The sequence below is a fragment of the Hyalella azteca genome, unplaced genomic scaffold, assembly GCF_000764305.2.
Source record: "Hyalella azteca isolate HAZT.00-mixed unplaced genomic scaffold, Hazt_2.0.2 contig11272, whole genome shotgun sequence".
NCBI lineage: Eukaryota > Metazoa > Arthropoda > Malacostraca > Amphipoda > Hyalellidae > Hyalella > Hyalella azteca.
The window spans coordinates 11,715-16,986 of NW_025941273.1; the positions used below are offsets into that span (position 1 = coordinate 11,715).

Sequence of the window (5,272 nt, forward strand, 5' to 3'; positions counted from 1 at the left end):
CTAAGGTTTTGGCCTAGAAGTTAGAACAGCCAACAGTACTCATAAGCCTTATCAGTGGAACTGCCAGTTAAAGCCACTGATCAATGCCACACTCTTCACTTGTTTCATTTGTTTTGCTGTACTATCCCTAAGTATAATTTTAACAGAAAATTCTTTCATTTAAACAACATTAATAGCTTCCACTGTTTAATTAACTCTGAAGTGGACAATGGATTTGTCCCACCTGCTAGCATGGTAACATGACATATAAATTGTCCAATTCGTCAAAATTGCTTTAAGTGTCATTTTTAACTTTGCACTATATTTTTACGACGATAAAAGATCAAAACAATAAATTTCAGCCAGGAAGTAGAAGAGTGTCTTTAGCTACAACCTTCATTGGATGGGTATCACTTTGTCAACTTTGTAATTAATAATCAAGTTTCTGATTTATTTACCTTGTCAACTTTCATCCATTTTTTTAAAGATTAGTCCGCCGCTTTTCATGCGCAATTTAATTTTTGATTAAGTCAATAAGATTTTCATTAAATTTTATCTATTTTTTTTATAATTCATACACCGCTCCGCGTGCGCACTTCAATAACATATATTTGATAATTTTAACATTGCTCAAAAAATGCAATTAAAGTTCAAGCCATCAAAAATAATGTAATTAGTTTCCAGAAATAAAATACCAGAATTATTTTCTGGTATTTTTATGTCATCTTCTCTTGAGTGGGAGGCTACAGCGCCGTACCGCTTAACTGTGTCACTGTTTGGTCCCATCATCAGCTTTCGCTGATAACTTGAACAGCTGCCGTCTTATTTTTTCCTACTAATGCTCAGCCTATTTTATTTATTTTCTAATATAATACATATCTGATGCTTTCTTGCTTCTTCGTAAGTGTTCGTAATTAAAACATGTTTCACGTTAATCATTTATCCCAGTTTGAATCATTCATTCCAGTATGATTCAATAAAAAAAGACATTGTTTACTGTAAAGTTTATGCTCAAATGATACATCCGTTATATTTTTAAAAAGTTATTATTTTTTATGACTAACAGTCATCATTAGTAATTCCAAGCATGTCCAGGCTGTAACTCAAACGCAGGTAAACGTACAAATCGCTGCAAATAAATCAATATAGCTCTTATATATAAATTTATAGGTGATCATTGATTGATTCCAGCAACTATTTTCACTAGGAAATATATCTTAAGAATTCTCATCAGTTGCTTTTGTCCACTAAAGCCTGAAGTTGAGAAATTGGGTTTAGGCAAGCCTTATTATTTGTTTCCAATTAGTTTCTGCATATCTGTTCAAATCTTTCATTGAAAAATTAAAGCAGGTACTTTGCTTCTGAATAATATCATGACTTGTTTGGCTGATTTTCATCATTTCTGTCGAGTTTTGTGGAATTGATAGATATTGCCAACATAAATTTTTCTTAGAATGATTTTTATAGCACCGCGGTATAAATGCGCATCGGGCAATAATTTTTGCCAAATGTCGTTATTTCTAAATGCATGGGAAAATTCTGAGACCACTTCATTCTAGGTATCCACCCGCAAATCGACATGTAGTTTTATTGTATTCACAAGATTCTGAAAATTTCTTGAGACTTAAAACCTTCACTCGTGTGATGGTGTTTTATATGCAACCCGATTGACATGCAACGACTGAACGTGCAATTTGTTAACGCTGGTCTGCGAAGTTTATTATTAAAGATTTCAAAAGTTTCTTGAGATGCAAGACAAACTAATGTTTTTTCGCGTTGCAGATCACTCACTGTTGCAAGGATCGCCTCACTGTTGCAAGGATCACCTCACTGTTGCAAGGATCACCTCACTGTTGCAAGGATCACCTCACTGTTGCGAGGATCACCTCATTGTTCACCTCTCCTTCTCGGGGCCTTTCCACGTTGATTCAGCGTAAATATTTTGCCCAATTATGTCTTTTTATGTCCCAAACTGCATTTTTGTGATCTAATATCTTGCCTCTTTCGCTTGTAAAATAGCCAAACGCTATATTTTATGGAAATGAATCAATTTGTTTTACGGCAATTGTTTGTTTTACAACTTACACGTGACTTCCTTAGTCTTGCATTCTTTGTATTACAGGCATGTCTAATTTAAATTTCAATTGCGCTGGTTAATATCCATTAACTTGCTATAGTAAAATAATCATATTGTGGAAAAGAGTTCATGTATATAAATAAATCTGGCACATCCTTTTTTAGCCCATCAGCCGCGTAGCCTGCAAAGTATTAAGAGCAATCCACAACATTGTGTGATGTGATGCCAAAAATTGTAGATGTCTCATATAGGAAGCCTTCATTTTATTGCTGAATGACGTATTAATTCTTTCATTTAGATTTCAGGGGCTCGTGTCATCCAAAGGCAATTCGGCAACCCTGATTGTTCCTACGTGCTGCCATGTCAGGCGGCATGCATTTCGAGTTTCAGATTTACTACGACAAATGCGGCACCAAACCTGACATGGGCGGTAAGTTCTACAAGAACACCAACATCATCCAGTACGAAGTAGATCTCATCGAGGTAATAATTAATTGTGCTGGGCTCGGATTTTCAGAAATAGTTTTTCATTTTTCTGCTGAAAAAGTGCAGTACATGAGATCAAATAGTTCAAACCGCTGTCTGATGACAAAATCAGATACTTCTCATGGAGTATTTATGCTGCGGAAATTATTTTCAGTTTAGTAATTGTTATTTGTTTATTTAATAGTTAAGTTATTAAGTGTTACTTAGTTATTTGTATATATTGAAGAAAAGGTTTGGCCATTAGATCAGGGTGAAAATGAGCAGGGGCAGGAAGGGTACACCAATAATGATGCCTCCTCCTCATGACTGTCCCATGAAGAAGATAGGCTGAGAGTTTTGTGGAATGACAGGATGGCAAGAAGATGCCGAGTTGACTGGAGAGGGGCACTGCATTCAGGGCAGGTATTGCTTGCACCATGCTCCGCCTTGGATATGTAAGATGCCTGTGAATTGCTGTCAGATATCTGAGAAGAGCTTAGCCAGTGCTGTAGATTGGACATGGTAGATCCATGCTATGAGATTTTAGCTTCTACAAAAGAATGTTACATTGGAGCTGTGAGAATTCAAATCCACCCAAAATATTTGACATAGGAGCTGCCCCATTCCTGAAAATATAAAATTCTTATAAAATATCAGCCCATTTTATTACATCATGTGCACTCACAATGACATAATTTCTTTTCATCAGTTACTTTTTGAGTTTTCTATTCTTGAGCGTTGTAGATAAATGCATATATGTGTCCAGATTTGGGATGAGGCGAAACGGTTGCGGTGCGAGTGGTAGGTATGGCTACGAGAAGAAAGCCAGTAAACCTCCGAATGTCATCTCTGAACGTAATTGCGTTCAATTTCAGAGATGATTTTTTATTCCTATATTTACATTGGAGGTAAAAGGGTACAAAGGGTAAACTTGTTTTCTAAAGAAATAAGAAAATTACCAAGTACGGAGCCGTCTCCGTGGCTCAGTGGGCTAAGGCATGGTCACGCGCACTCGACTGCAGTCTTGGCAGCGGTTCGAATCTCGGCGTGCGACTGATAGTTTCTTCATCCAGTGTTCAATAGAGGTGAGAGCAAAGAGTGTAGTTTAGAGGGCAGGGTGGCCCAGTGGTTACAGTTCAGAGTACCAAGATTGGCGCAGAGAGGCACGGGTTCGATCCCAGCTCTGTGCGCCAGTTTCTGGTCAGAATCGGCAAGGAGGCCGGGCGGTTAAGCATAGCAGAATTGTAGCAGTGAGTAGCGAGTTCGAGACCGCAAAATACTGTGCATGTTCTACGATGTTAAGAATCGGCGACAGGCCTACGGCCTAATAACGCTGAAACCGCTGTTATTATTATTATATTAAGTACGCATCTTTGGAATTTAATTGCTCACGAAAAATGGCCTATTTCATTTTAGTAGTCGACATCAAAGTACTGCTTTAAAATAAATTAAATTACCTCAATTACTGTTTTGTTTGCTTTATATTTGGTGAAATCGATGTTCTACGCTCTATTTCCACTTGAATCAGTTTCGTGACTCAATGGAGAAGGCGTTCTTTTTGTACTGTACGCTCATGTATTTATTTCTTTTATCCCATGTATCATGCTAATTAATTTATATCCATTTCTGCTTATTACGTTGGTCTAAAATTTTTTAACCAAATAATGTAATTCATATCTTGTGGGGGAATCAATTTTCTCAACATTTTCTTATTTTCGCTTCAATTCTGTATTTTTTTCTCAATGTGGCAGGAATTGAATTTTTAGCATCTTGAACATGTGTAATTTGAAAACGTTCAAACTTCGTAATGTAACTTTATTGATGTAGATTGTACCAAATCCTTGAGCATCATTGGTTTTTGAGACTTTTGAATGCTGTACCTTTTCGATAGAAATATATAACCCTTGTCTTTTAATTGAACACTTTATGTCATAAATGTTAAATTCGATTTATTCTACATCATGTTCCTTGATGAATCACGATCCCGTTCAATAGGTCGCCCACCTTAGGTTATTAATTTTGTTTCCTTAACAGATTCAGTTTCTGATGAATTTAATAGGCCATCAAAATAAAATGAGACATATTTAAATGTTTCTTTTCATGTATATTCCTAATATCAACCAATCTTACAAAAATTTTGTAGTCATCTTTGCATCCGCTAATTTTTCCGCTTTCCAGGCGATAACGTGGACTGCTGGATGGAGATTCAGGACAGCAAGGGGCCGAGGGCCGCCTCGTGACTGGAATAGTTCCGCTCAGGTGACTGGAATAGTTCCGCTCAGGTGACTGGAATCGTTCCGCTCAGGTGACTGGAATCGTTCTGCAGAGGTGACTGGAATCGTTCCGCTCAGGTGACTGGAATCGTTCCGCTCAGGTGACTGGAATCGTTCCACTCAGGTGACTGGAATCGTTCCGCTCAGGTGACTGGAATCGTTCTGCAGAGGTGACTGGAATCGTTCCGCTCAGGTGACTGGAATCGTTCCACTCAGGTGACTGGAATAGTTCCGCTCAGGTGACTGGAATAGTCCCGCTCAGGTGGCTGGAATCGTTCTGCTCAGGTGACTGGAATCGTTCTGCAGAGGTGACTGGAATCGTTCCGCTTAGGTGACTGGAATCGTTCCACTCAGGTGACTGGAATAGTGCCGCTCAGGTGGCTGGAATCGTTCTGCTCAGGTGACTGGAATCGTTCTGCATAAATATTAAATTTTTAAGCATGAAACTTTAATTATTTACTGATCGGACTCAAAATTT

The 5,272-nt window shown here is 37.9% G+C and overlaps 1 long non-coding RNA gene across 1 annotated transcript; it reads left to right on the top strand.

Annotated features, from left to right (window-relative positions):
• The first annotated feature begins 1,767 nt into the window (after nt 1-1,767).
• LOC125178597 lies at nt 1,768-4,825 on the top strand. Its single transcript, XR_007156961.1, has 3 exons — nt 1,768-1,912; nt 2,355-3,606; nt 4,700-4,825. It is a non-coding gene; the product is annotated as an uncharacterized LOC125178597 (long non-coding RNA).
• Nucleotides 4,826-5,272: the final 447 nt, after the last annotated feature.